The sequence below is a fragment of the Lolium perenne genome, chromosome 2, assembly GCF_019359855.2.
Source record: "Lolium perenne isolate Kyuss_39 chromosome 2, Kyuss_2.0, whole genome shotgun sequence".
Lineage (NCBI taxonomy): Eukaryota > Viridiplantae > Streptophyta > Magnoliopsida > Poales > Poaceae > Lolium > Lolium perenne.
This window is the reverse complement of record NC_067245.2, coordinates 63,276,807-63,291,258: the sequence shown is the minus strand read 5'-3', so window position 1 is coordinate 63,291,258 and position 14,452 is coordinate 63,276,807. Positions and strand designations below refer to the sequence as shown.

At 40.4% G+C, this 14,452-nt stretch overlaps 1 long non-coding RNA gene across 5 annotated transcripts; it reads right to left on the bottom strand.

Annotated features, from left to right (window-relative positions):
- Positions 1-998: 998 nt before the first annotated feature.
- LOC127332791 (uncharacterized) lies at positions 999-12,896 on the bottom strand. 5 transcript variants are annotated; one of them, XR_007870713.2, is made up of 6 exons: positions 12,757-12,896; positions 4,832-12,666; positions 4,383-4,744; positions 4,221-4,283; positions 2,471-3,618; positions 999-2,210 (listed from the first exon to the last, which is right to left on the bottom strand). It is a non-coding gene; the product is annotated as an uncharacterized lncRNA (long non-coding RNA). The 5 variants fall into 5 exon arrangements; XR_007870715.2 differs by having other exon boundaries at positions 999-1,634; XR_007870711.2 differs by having other exon boundaries at positions 999-3,618.
- Positions 12,897-14,452: the final 1,556 nt, after the last annotated feature.

Below are 14,452 nucleotides of genomic sequence, written 5' to 3'. Positions count from 1 at the left end.
AAAAATAATAATGCATTCCTTGTTTTTCTTTGCGGAGTGTGGGCCTGCAAAGGCTGCTTGGTTTTTTTTTGGTGGAGGAGTTTTGTGCCATTGCCGGACTATGTGACTATATTTGCAGAGAAGGCTGCCGAGAATGATTGCATGGAATTAATCTGTGCAATTGTTTTAACGGGCAATTGTCTTTGCATTGCAAAGTAGTGGTATTCTTCTGACGTAATTAGTTAGTGGCTTTGAACAGCGTGTGACGTGCAGAGGTTGAGTTATAAGTATGCATTGAGGAGAATATTCATCAGGAAGGATTCTAGCGATATGGACAAATAGTGCCAGAAGACTGGCAGTAAGATCTATAGATGACGCTGCAGAATATAATTTTCATACAGCGGATTTTGCCATGCTTGTGCAGGGTCTTGACGGTGGCGGCGTTGCATCGCTGTGTCTGCTTATTTTTGGTAGAATTTAAAGATCCTTGGACCAAATTGATATAGAGCACCAAATAGTGGTTAATAGTCACTTAATCAGTTATGGGCCCTTGGTTACACAACACCGAATAGTTTATCCATCATGGAGATAAAGCTATTCTATTATGGACATGCACCACAGCATATACTTCTTAGTTTTTCTTAACCTGCATGCTCTTTAGAAATTCTCCATGGCAGATCTGACAACAGACAATCCAATCCATGAGGCAACTGTCAGAGGAGCGGTAAATTAGATGCCCATTGTCAATCAAAATGAAGCTTGCCGCTCACAGTGTGTAATTATTGACACACAGGAACGATCATGTGGCATAAAAACTTTATTTGAATTATTACTACCATTATGCTGAAGAATTGAACATATCAGAAGATATGAAAAATCTATACACTATCAGTAACTTTATCCTTTCCATGTGTTTTCATCAAAAGGATATCAGTCAATCGAATCCATGAGACAACTGTCAAAGGAGCAGTAAATTAGGTGTCCATTGTCAATCAAAATGAAGCTTGCCACTCGCAGTGTGTAATTGATAATTGTGTAACCATACTGAAAACTCTATATTGGTCTTTGTTTTTTTGAAGTGGACATTTAGATAGAAACCAAAACTAAACTCACTTGATAACATTCTTACACCAAGAACTGTGAATACATTAACTTTCTAGCGAATTTGTTACTCCTTCTGTAAGTGGCCATATTACAACTTGAAACTCTTAAACAATGATGGTAGCAACGACCCATACAACCTTTTAAAGGCGCTTTGAAATTCCTCAACTCCATTCATGCATATTGGTAGTACCGTGAATACCTAGTTAAGAAACTTGCAAGAGTCACTTGTATAAATGAGTATAAAGTACATAGTGGTTGATAAGCATTAGCAAGTTATCCTCAATAATAAACGGTATCATTTACAAACTCCACTACTTAAGAAAATCAAAATGACAAATACGAAAATAAGATAAATTGGAAACCAGAAGGACGGCAAATATATCAAAATGTACCCAACAGAACAAAAATACATGAATGTGCCTCCAGGAAAATTTCTTGAAGCTTGGTACGCGCCCATCATTTAGTTCAGGTGAACTGAGCACATTAGTAGTGTTCATGTATAATTCTTGGTTCTACCATAGGCCATCAAAAGATCACTGCATACATACCACCTATTTGATTTACCATGTGTTATATCCTCACCATATTTAAAGAAGTTCATCTGAAATCTGAAAATTTTACTGAAAAAATAGACATTTTCTACCATCACATGTCATTAAAATCAACCTCTACTTCATGTATTGAGCAGTTAAATGACAAATTATATTATTACAGTGAATAATCCTAAGAAAGCAAGTGGCATACCAGGAATACCAAAAGGGCAGGATAAGAATATATATGAGAAATTAGGGAGAGTACGATGTTAGATCAAAAACCTATATACATAGTTTATGGGACATATGTCATTATCACTTTATGTTGCACCCGACAGGTATGGTGCCCATAAAACATGAGACTGTACAGCTGAAAGAGATGAACCAATATTGCAGTATGCTCAAAGAAAAGAAAAAAGGCATTCACAAGAGTTGAACCAATATTGCAGTATGATCACATGAAAAGAGGCACTCACCAGGATATTAGTCAGCAATTCAGGATTAATTCCATTATTATGTTAAATGAACAAACTCAATCCACTAAATCTGACCATCTAAATGTTTTTCTTGATGTGATTTCCATTTAAGGACAACCTAAATCCAGGAACGAATACAATATGTTGAGGCATGTCAAAAGTATAATAAGAAAGATAGTCAATGACCATCCTGGAAGCGTCGAGACTTTGATGACAAGTTGACAACAGTATGTAGAAGAACTTGTAAAGAAATTTGGAAGAAAAATAAACCTATCAGTACATTTGGAAAAATATCTGCAGAGCTGTTGAAAAAGGTTTAAATTCCTGGACTGGAGAAGTTTGTTGAGTGACCATAAATGAATGAGATAACTTATGCACCTTAGTTTAAGATGTAATCAGCATCTATTTCATTATCTCTCTGGAAACAATGTAGAGACGCCCTCCACCAACCGCTCCATTCTTCAGTGTTGCGACCTGCAGGCTACACACATCTGCCTGAGACCAAGAGCCGGAGCAAGAGACTATGAAAGGAGAATAGAACTGCAGGTAGCAACAAATTTTTCAAAACACCAATCTATTTTGCCAGCATTTTTTCCGATGGATCAAATACTGTGAATATACTACATAAAATGCTCACTATATTAGTATTTTGGTACTCAGCATACATGAATATCGGCGTGAGAGCAAACAGAACGTACCATCTATCTATGATAAAGTGCAATACAAAGCATAGAAAAGTCCAGAGATCAGGCATCAGTAAATGAATATGCATGGATAGAGCTTTCAAAGCTGTCAAAAGAACTTGTCGTAGGAGAGAACAATATATGGCAGCACAGTAGGCTAGAAGAAACTAAGTACCCATCTTTTTCATATGTTCCAGGAGAAAAAGTGATTGAACTCGTCTTCAATCTCTAGTTTGCTTAGTGCTAAAAGCTGACTAACAATACCAAAAAATACCACATGCCTCTTGCAATGCTGAAGATTGACCATACACCTGCAGCTTGTGGTAAAGCTTCTCCCCCTTGTGTAATACAATACAGTGCACGGATATAACAACTTGGGGTAATGATTATGCATTAATATAAAACCACCGGCATCAAAACTGTAGTAATTTATATAACAACATGTTATGTGTGTGCTCTTGAGAGCCCACACACCTATATTGTGTCAAAACCAGATAGAGGTTAAAGTTAGCGGCCGGTAAATCCAACCGGTGAGTATTTGGGGTGCGTGGCTGAAATCTTTATACCTGTTGACTACGGTCATAGCAACAAACAAAGAAGGTATTGTACATGAAAGCATCATTAGTTGTTTTGAGGGGAAGAAAGCAGGTATAAAAGAAATTGGACTGAATGCACTGTATAATGGGTTCCTGATAGAAATTGAACAGTCTGATACTATATAGGTCTTGCCGTCTTGGGCATGTCGACAACAAAAAAATTAATCGTCAAGATTGATCCTTCTTTCCGTTGATCCCTGAATTGGTCGATGCAGTTTTGTGGCACACAATCCTCCGTTATGTCTCCCTGCAATGTTATTGAAGGCAGGGATTGTATTAGAGGAAGGATATGGACAGTTCTACCGACACAAGATGGTATAGCAAGCAAAGGGAAGGAAATGTAGGGACATTTATAGAATGCAGCGTGCAGACCCCTTAACAAATTCTCTTTACATGAGGTTGTATAGAATATTTTGTTCAGAGAACAAACAAAGAGACTGATATATAACTTTTTTAGAGAGAAAAAAAACAAGAGAGTGATATATAACTGTTGATTTGAGTCTATTTAAAAAGAGCAATACGTATGGGAGGGCACATGGCATTGAGCTCGTCTTTGGGGCAGTGCATGCATTGTTATGTACACCAGTGGGCATGCCACTTAGAATACGAAGGGGAAGAACAAAATAGAATATACATCTGGCCTAGGAGTTTTCATTGCTGCGAACGAAACTTGTCTGAATCTATATTCATTATTTAATACAGTTAGCTGGACTAAATAACATTAGGAGAATCCCTGACTGGGGGAACCATCTCATTTATGCACTGTTGTATAGAAATTAACTAACGTAAAAAAATGTACTCAAAATCAAGCCTGAAGCAGATCGTGAAGAGGACGAACACGGGAAGTACCTCACGGCCGATGACAGCAAAATCAAGCTCGTACAAATCTCCTCTTGTGTGCAGATTCCGCAGCTGCAATACGTGCGCTTGCCAAAAGCAAATCAGTAACCAGAATAAGGACACATAAGAACAGAACTGAGAAAGAAGACCGATGGCAAGATGAAATCAAACCTCGAACAGATCGTGAAGAGGATGGACCAGCCTCACTCGCCATCATAGAGGTAGCTGGAAGGCCAGGAATCTAGTGTTGGGAATCATTGGAAGAAGGCTTCCCACCGGCATGAACGCGCACACCCGGAGAAGTGTCCAGCACAAAACAAGAAGCAGTGGTCCGCGCTGAACCAGCCGTGCCAGGAGGAACAGTAGCAGAAAACCAAGGCAAACCAGTAGCAGCCGAGGCTGGTCGCCGGGGAGATCAGCGACCCGACGTTCACGCCTCCCGCGCCCGCGCCAGGAGACCACCCCTATACTCGCGCGGATCTTATCGAGGGTCACAATCTTGGTCGTCTTCGTCTCCTGCCATGTTGACTTTCCTGACAACGGCCGGTGGCGACGGAATCAGATTCTAGATCGACGAATTGCTGCTGAGAGGAAGAAATAAGTAGGGTACAGGTAACAACCCGTAGGTTCCCTCGCCGATTTGATCGACATTCTTGAAGCAGTCGACGCCGCGGGAGGGAGGACAGCGATGTAGGCGTGGGGGCGTCGCGGGCAGCGGCGGCGCGTGCAATCACCACCACGGGAACGTCCACCAGCTGCACCTCCACCACCACGAAGCCGAGACGGAGGAGGAGAAGCCATGGCCGACGCAGGGAGCGCTCCCAGTGGTCGCGCTGCCGTTCGCCGTCGGTCTCCGCGGCCGGTGGCTGGTGGCACCACCAGGACATGGATAGGCCTTCCGCATCATTCACCAGCACGCATGCGCCACCATCGTCATAGGACGCCGCGCCACGCCCCTCCACCCCACGGGCCACGCCGCCCTCGTGGATGCCGGAGACGACCAAGAAGAGAGGCGATCTGATTGGGGATTTCGGGAGTTATCGAGAGAGGACACGTGGGGAGAATAGCTAAACGGTGCTATAGGCAGCTATAGGCACCCAAATAGAAGACCACGATAGTGCAACATCGGAATCGAAGAACGTGAAAAAGGATCACCGGAAATTTCCTAGAGGCACCAAAACTACACACAGAAGAAACCCTTCGGAAATCAATTAACCCAAACAACACACGTGTCAACAGGACGTTCACTCAGAGCATGCCTCAAAATTATGAGAAAAATGAAGTAGGTTGCCCTATAATATATAGTATTATATAGGGATCCGGTTGTGTCTCATTTTTGTAGGCAAGGGTCAGTTGTGCAAATTTTATAATTCTCACTACATACAACCCACCAAACAACAGACCCACTCAGCATGTCTCAGCTCGCCAGGGCTACCAAACACACTGAAAAAATCTGAGTCCAACTAAGCTAGGGTCAGCTTGTATGAGTGTAGATAGCTATTCTCTGTTGACCTAGGCTACCAAACACACCCTTAGTGTTGCTTCAAGAGCATTGAGCCTTCACGCCTCTTCAACGAAAATTAGCTTTATTTGAAAAGTGAACTTTAGGATAGATCTTAGTCTTCATGTGTCTCATTACTTTTATACCTTAGCTCTTTACTTATGCATTTAAATTGTGATATATGTGTTTGAAGTTATTTATCTTGCTATCATATAGTTGTTTATCTTGTTTAGCATAAGTTGTTGGTGCACATAGCTGTGTCTAGCTTATTTAGGTTTTGTGTTTGATAAATTAGACGCTATTTTTATTTCCACATTTGTTCAGGAAAACTCGTAATTGGTTTAAACTGCCTATGCCCCTTTAAGCAACATCTAGGTCCTTTCGGTGCGAAAATAAGATCGGCGATGAATTAGTTATACCATTTGATTCATGTTTATTTCTTCTTCGAGAGTTAGTACCAAGTAGGAAATGATGTGGATTGTAACACTTTTGCCGCTTGATGTGAAAGAAATCTTAGAATCCAACACATAACATCAGATTGCTTATATTTCCTAGAATGGCACCCTGGTAAGCAGATTATGCTCTTGGTTACGAGTTTTTATATGATAGCTTTCGGTAACCCATGCTTCATCAATATGTGGGTGCTTTAAGCACCAGACCAGACAACGTTTGGACAACATGGGTTATGATTTGGAAGGCGAACATTCCACTAAAGGTACCTATTTTATGAAAATGGAAGGGACCTTTTTTTTTTGAATGAATCGCTAGTTCAGGGAACTCTCTCTCATTTTGATATTTTCCTGGAATGATTATGTAGCTCTCTAGATAGTCATTCACGCGCAAGTAGATACCACACACTCTAATTTTAAGTGTTAACTGATAACATAAATTATCGTCATAAAAATCATAAAATAAACATATATCACAAATGAAGCATCGTATCACCTACCATTCAATTCAAATCCAGTAGACACATCAACATCCAAGTTAGCTCATGCATTCTAAAGGCTTCTACAAAGATTTTTAGGGGAAACATGGACAAATATAGGTAGAAAGTGTAGATATATCATAGTCTAACAATTCAAAGTTAAACTTAAAAACAAAGCAACATTGTATTACTACATGGTATGGGATATTGAAATACTAAAACAAGATCACGATCCTACCCGCTTCTATCTACATAATAGTTTTTAAAAAAAGTACGCACAAATTTATTTCATACACTTAAAATTAAATAATAACACATCACATGTTGATTTTTAACCGTCATTTCAGGACACGAGCAAAAAAATGATAATTTAAATACGATTAGCATGCGGGTTTTCCACTCCATAAAGACTAGGTTGTGATGCAATAACATAGACACCATATCATGATATAATTATATATATGTACCTCAATAAAGTGTACATGCTTAACCTCAAATATGAAATTAAATTTTGTGCAATGCATAGAAAAGTTTGTGTTGATATTTGTGATTAATTGTTATGTATAATAGTATCATATGTATTCGTTATATTTTTAGTATTATGAATTTGTAAAGTGGCTTGTGTGCCATGAGTAGGTGTAGTAAACATGAGGCTCACTTGAAATACTAAGGCCATAGGTGTACAATGAACGAAAAAATCGTAAGAGAAAAGTCCATTTGTCCACAACAAGGAAGATGCGAAGGATTTACCTCTTTTTTATACGAATGTAGGACACTATCCCCGTGCAACATATTCCGGTTATCATCAACATCATAGTCCAGAAGAAGGGATATCATAATTGTGTGTCGATCATCGACATTGTGTCTCATTGTTGCATTCTATTGGTGGCCCCAATAGTTGTGGCGACGAGGAATAACACGAATAGTTAATGACGGTAGTACTCTGCTCTCGGTACTTTTCGCTTGGTCTTCATGGCTTTGTAGATTGTGAACCAAAATATTTGTATCATGTATCAACATGATGTACCATGCATTGGTGTTGGATGAACATGAAGATGCCCCCCCCCCCCCCATTTGCTTGCATCAACATTCTTTCCATATTAAGTTATTAACATGAAGATGAGAAGTTGCACAAGATGTCTACATGACCCTTCATTGGTCGCCTCAATCAAGCAAGTTTTGCAAACAAACAAAAATCAAAGCATCAACCAAATTTATTGACCTTTCAATTTTGAGATTTATTGATCCTTATACGAGAATACCCACATCAACCAATTATATAAAAAATGTAAGAAAAACAATACATAGTAAAAAAACCATAAGAAACACAATACATGGAATGGTCCATGTAGTCTTATTAAGATAACAATATCACATAAGAATGAAATGTACATGTAATTAACTAATGGCTCATGCTAGTCGCATCATAGTGTAGTAATAGTACCAATATTAATAATAGCACTAGAAGTAGTAGAGATAGTGATGATGATGATAATAATGTATAACTAAGTATTTATTTTTACCAATTATAACTACTATATTAATCCTCAACAGCTTCGCTTTTTCTCAGAGTTTTGGACTTTTTTTGGGATTAACCTGTAGCTGACACGTATATAGTTTTCTGGTTGATTTCCAATGTGATTTTCCTGTGTGCATATCTGGTGTTTTCTTGCATTTTTTGTTGTTCCTTTCCTTTGGTGTGTGCTGCATTTTCTTTGGCCCGGGACATAGCATTATTGTTTTATGGTGGGGCCTAGACGTGTGGTGGTGGGCTCTGGCACCGCTTTATTTTGTCTCCCCGCCTGCCTTCCCTTAATAGCACTCCAAGTCCCCAATCGGCTCACGTTTTGTAGATTTTTTATTCTCCTCTGTCCACCTCAACACGATGGCTTCAAGATGGACGAGATCCTCCACGACGCAGCCGCCGAGCACACGTCTGGCGGCGATGGCGAGGAGAGAGCTCCTCCACGGCACAGCCGCCGACCTCGCGTATGGCGACGATGGCGAGGAGATGCTCCGCCTCGACGTTCACCTCCTGTCCGCGCCGATCCCGCCACCCATATCCTCTCTTTCGCCTCCATTGACCACCACAATCCCGTGCCTCCGAATCCCACTTCATCACTGGATTTCTAGGACAAGGACGAGTTGGAGGGGATTCCCATCCCAGAGCTCCAAAATCTGATGCGTCCTCCACCACGTCAGATCCCTCTATCGCGGACGCAGCCCAGGCGGCGCCGGCCCTGCCAAGGAGCCCGGCCGAGCTCCTTCGTGCGTTTTCCATCAAGATCGTTTGCATCAGCTTTGATTCAAGTCGAGCACACTTTGGATTGGCGGATGCCGACGATGATGACCAAAATCGACCAGCAGGTTAGTGCTCTCCAGCAATATTATTTTCCCCTTCTATTCATCTGCTCCTTAGTCTATGTGGGTATGCAGGTTTGTGAGCTCTAATTGTTTTATGGTTCCATACATTTTTTAGTTTTATTACATGATTTGCCAATAACCATTGTGCTCTCTGGTTATGCGCAGATGGATGCGGAGTAATACTGATGCCTGGACACGATCTAGAGAATGGCGACCAAGTTCAGCGGCCTGATACAGCCATCGGGCAGCAGCGGCGGCTGCTCTGGTCGTGCACCGCACCTTGAGGCCACGGATCACCGGCGAGATCATGGTGTCAGCGACAAATTGCCTACTCACCATACCACCATGGGGAACCCTTTGTGGTTTCTGCCGTGAAGATGGAGCTGGAAGTGGCTATCAAGTCACCCATCTTCAAGGTAATAATTAGTCGATTTGATTTGCCCACAAAGAGTTGTTTGTTGATTATCATTATCATGTGTTTCCATTCATATTGTCATATAGGGATGAAGTCACGAAGGTATTGAGTGATCTGCTTGTGTGTTTTGCGATTTTGGAAGATCTGGCTGCAATCCAAGTATTGCACCATAGTTCAATCTTTATGCCCATTCTTTTTCTCTGTGTTCACCGTTGATTAAAAATTTTATGATGTAGACTCATACCATTTTTCCTACTCACTCTGGTTCGCTGGGATGTAGTTATGATTCTGGCAAACTTTTGTCTATAATTTTCCTATTTTGCATTTATTTATGTCTTGGTATGTACTTAAGCCAGGTGTCATGTTGTTCTTGCTTCTTTTGTTTCTTTCTACATAAAATTTTATTAGAATTGTCTAAATATTGGATCTGTTGATGCAAGAACAATGGAGAGAAATTGTTTAGGATCGATGAACTTGAACGGGACAGTGTGCTATTGCAACTGGAGGAGGATTGCCTCAACGTTCACAGGAATAAAGTGGAACAGACTAGAAAGAAAAAAGGCAAACCTACTTCAAGCCATATCTTTGAGTGAAGGTCATATAATAAAACATTTCTACTATGTTATAGCGTGAATCCTTTGCTAGGGTCTGCAAATCTGTTTTTGCTATTTCTGATAGAATGTCATTTCAAATGCATGTTTTGCAATGAGAAGATGATGAACCTGAATGTATTAGAGAGATGTACTATAAAAAGGAAGAAGAAAATAAATGATAATTAGTAAACCAGAGAGTTGGGGCTTACTAATTACTCCCTCCGTCCGGATATAATTGACGCGAAGGCTAGCTAGCTAGAGGAGAATGTATGCATGCGGGCGCGTCAATTAAAGAAGTCCAGAGGTAGTAGTTTGGTAAGAACTCAAGATATTTCTCATCCTCTGCATCTTTCTAATCCAAAACACTATGTCCATGATTACATACACACATGCACATTCTTTTCGATAAAAAACATTGAAAACTAAAAGACAGTTCTTTGTCATGATCTGCAGCTTCACAGTATTCTTGATGGGATTAATTTTAGGTCTTAGACCCGAAGTATTACTTATGAGTTCCTTCTGTTACAAGGTATGCTAGCTCTTAATTTATATTTCAGACTTCCCTAATTTTCTTTTCATGAGAAATTTTGAGGCATTGTTGTCCATATTTGTGATACCTAGATAGTTGCCTAAATATTTATGTACCTTGTTATATAATCTTCATGATGAAACCTTTAATAGTTTCGTAGTTTTCGCTTCCATTGGTTTCAGCGTATTTTCTATGTGGGTACCGACATAATTTATAGAAATTTCCTTTCCTTTTTCTTTTAAATTATAAAGTGCAATTGATTGCGCAAGATGGAGCCTTATAGAAGAACGGCAAGATATGGTCTCATAGAAGAACAGAGCACTCACAGTATTTCATACTAGCATTTAGATTTACACAAATATGATAAGGTTTTCGTGGGTTCAATTTTGTAAGACTATAGTTGATGCTAGAATAAGATGTGGAAGATGGAGAAAGTTCAGACCACACATGAAATTCCTGAAAATAAGATGGAAGAAGTGAGCGTTCACTGCAATTTATTTGGTACTATCTGTTGTGTCTATGTTCTAATATTTTTCACGATATACCTCGCAAAGACTATTTCTGTGTTTTTCTTTGTTGCTATGCATCTACATCGTGTTATCTCGCTCATGGTAAATAAATGTCGTGTAGTTTGATATTTATCTCGGAAAGCTATATGCGAGCGGCAAATATTCCACTTTTTCTTTGTCTATTGCAATAGTTTAAAGTTGATCTATGCTCGAATTGAAATCGACGGAAGGTATGTTCATCATACATCTTAAGATTATTTTTAATACATATGAAAAATAGATGATTGGTTGATCTTTCTACATATTTTTCACCTTTTGTTTCCCGCATTTTACGTGTTTAACATCCCTGATTTATTTAGTTTACCCATCAGACAAATACACTTTATCTATAGTATGCTATAAAAGTAACAATGAAGGAAAAACTGTATTGTTCTTTTATTGTATAATTTGGTTTGCTAGATAGTGATTTGTCACCAATTGGGTGGCCACTAATTTAGAGTTTAGAATCTCATGTCTGCACTATTTGCTAACCTTACTGAGCAGCATCATGAACATATTTTTACTGAAAAACCGGACATCGTACAACTATGTTTCCAGTTCATAATTTAACACATAATTTTGGTTAGTGTGAGTAGCCTAGATGTATTGTTCTGAGTATGGCATAGGTAGACAGTTCTCTATCTCAGAAAATATGCTTGAAGATCACCCCTGTTTTTTTGTCTAATTTTTATACAGAGTTTTAGTTGCTTCACACAGAAACAAATATCAAGAACGCTTCTGATTATGGGAGCTGCACACAGAAACACGCATCAAGAGCACTTTATTTTACTGCTAATCCGAACATGTACAACTTTGCTTTTAGGTCTTACATTACCATGTAGTTATCATTTGTTTGATCATTGTAAATGTACTGGTTCTGAATATGGCGTAAATAAGTAGACCTCAAAGTAAGATTTGAAGGTCACACTGTTCTTTTTTGTCTATGGAATGACAACGGCTGGTGCATGTGTAACAGATTGGCACTAATATATGTCAATAATATTTTTTCTAAGCCAAACGAAGAAAAGGGATTAACGGGAAAAGGAGAAGAGGTCACCTGTAGTGATGTTTTTTTCTGCTGAAAACTTTGGCTCTTTGTCTCGGGGAAGACCTCATAGCATGGCAATGGCATACGGCAACACTCACTCTCAAATGGCATATTGCTGATAATGAGTTAGGACGCCAAGCTGGTAGTCAAATACTCGAAGTAGGTGGAGAAAATCTGCTCCTTTTTTGTACATGCCGCGTGCTTACCCAACGCTGCTTAAACTCTGATTCACAGTGCTTGCATCGGCGCTTCAGACTCCTCCAAATCGTCGATCAGCGGTGGCGGCCTCCAAAATTTGGGAGGAGGAGCAGGAGAAACTTTGTGAGGAGGAGCAGGAGCTAGACGTCAGGCCAAAAAGAGAAAGGGAATCCCATTGTTCTGCTTGCTCCGGCTGTGGTCTGATGAGACAACGAGTACACCAGCGCCCATTCCGACCCGGTGTCATCAGCGACAGCGTGGTGCACCGCCGTCTGCCAGAGCATGAAGCTCCTGCATCCACTGAAGTTAATCCTCTAATCAGCCTTGAGAGCTGGAAAGAATAAAGACCAAATTTGGTGACAGGCTTGCCAAGAAACAGAGTAACTAATGTATATTATGATTATTCAAGAATGAAACATACCGTCCTGATTTGACATGATGGTGTAGAGGAAGAAGTTGGCAGCGTATATGCCAAGCAGTGGCATGCGCCCCGGTAGCAGCGGAACGTGGCGCGGACGATCCCATCGACCAAGAACTTTGCGGGCTTGCGCTCCCGAGGAGGGTGACCGCCAACAGCACTCGCGCCGGGCCGCCAATCCCTGCCGCCGGCTTGTGCGGGACTCTACTTCCTCAGCTCGCCCAGCTCGAGGTTCCACAGCTCTGACCCAAAGGGGACGGAGGAGCGGTGAGATCTGTCGACAGGAGAGCTGAAGGGCCAGAGGGACAGGAGCACAACCAGAGGACTCGCCAGACGGCTCAGCTTCCATCGGCTGCTTCAATTCTTGCTTAGCTCGAGTTCATACAGAGCAATTGGGGAAGAATACGGAAGCGGAAAGAGGACACGGAGATGTGTATAATACAGAGGAGAAGGATACGGACGGAATTGTATTTTTACTGATTTTTTTTTCTTTTGGAGAAAATGCCAAAGCTGGGGCGCGGGAGGGACTGTCCTAGGATGGTTCCAGGCGTGAGGGTCAGAAACGCGTCCTCATTTACAATTTTTTGATGCACTAAGGAATTTGCTCTTGAACTTGCAAAAGTAAAATAGAAACGTCTCCTCCTTTACCAAATTGATTTTCAGCAATAGCTAATTAAAAAGAAATATTTCTGCATAAAAACATATATGCTAAACGGAACATAATAGGGGATGCTCTGAGTTAAATTAGTGTGTAAGGGTATTTAGACATGTTTCTTTTTCTGATCTCATAAAATTTAATCAGTGATACACAACAATTGAAACAGAACACAACACAATTCGACGAAAATGCCCCAACAGTAAAAAGAGAGAGAGAAATATAAGGGGAATAATACAAGGAGCAGGCGCACGATCGTGCTGCCTAGCACAATCATCTACCGTCAAAAAACAAACAGTGCTCCATGGCATCAGTTTCTCGCTGGGAGTACCTGCACACCGGAACCGGCTCCTCTAACGTTGAGGAGCAAAGTCAGGGAAAAGAAGGTGGCAAAGTCAGGGAACTGTAGCAGAATTACCATATTATGTGTTATAAATAATTACTGTAGATGATTACTGTTGACATAAAAAGTTTGAATTAAATTTTATTGCACCATAATTTTGTCTGTATGTAGTTACTCTAAATGCATAACAAAAATTTGTATTGTTTAAAATAATTTAAGTCCTTTTGGCCTTGATCACACAAATTGAAAGAAGAGAAGTCAGGATACTGTTGCTTACCTGACTTCACTCATGCACGTTAGAGGATCCCGTCCCCTGCACACCTCGGTCTGGGACTGCAAAGACAACGGTTCTGGAGCATACGGTGACAGTAGAGGCCTCAACATGTACCAACAGAATGAAGCTTTGGTTTATTTGGGCTAACATATCTCTTTAGATTCATCGGATACCATGCACATGATTTTAGTGTATGTTGTATAAGATTTCATTACCAACCATCTTAAAAGCTCATTGTTTAGATGAAAAAAAATTCAAGTATAACCTTAAAAATATTACAACCATCATATTACACACTTGGTGCGGCGTGCCGCCGTGCCCATCCATTGCTAGTTATATATACTAGATGATATCCTGCATGTTTCTGCGGAAATATATAAGCCCTCGATCTGTCGGCCTAGTTCCGATGGGTCTGGCGGCCCGTGAA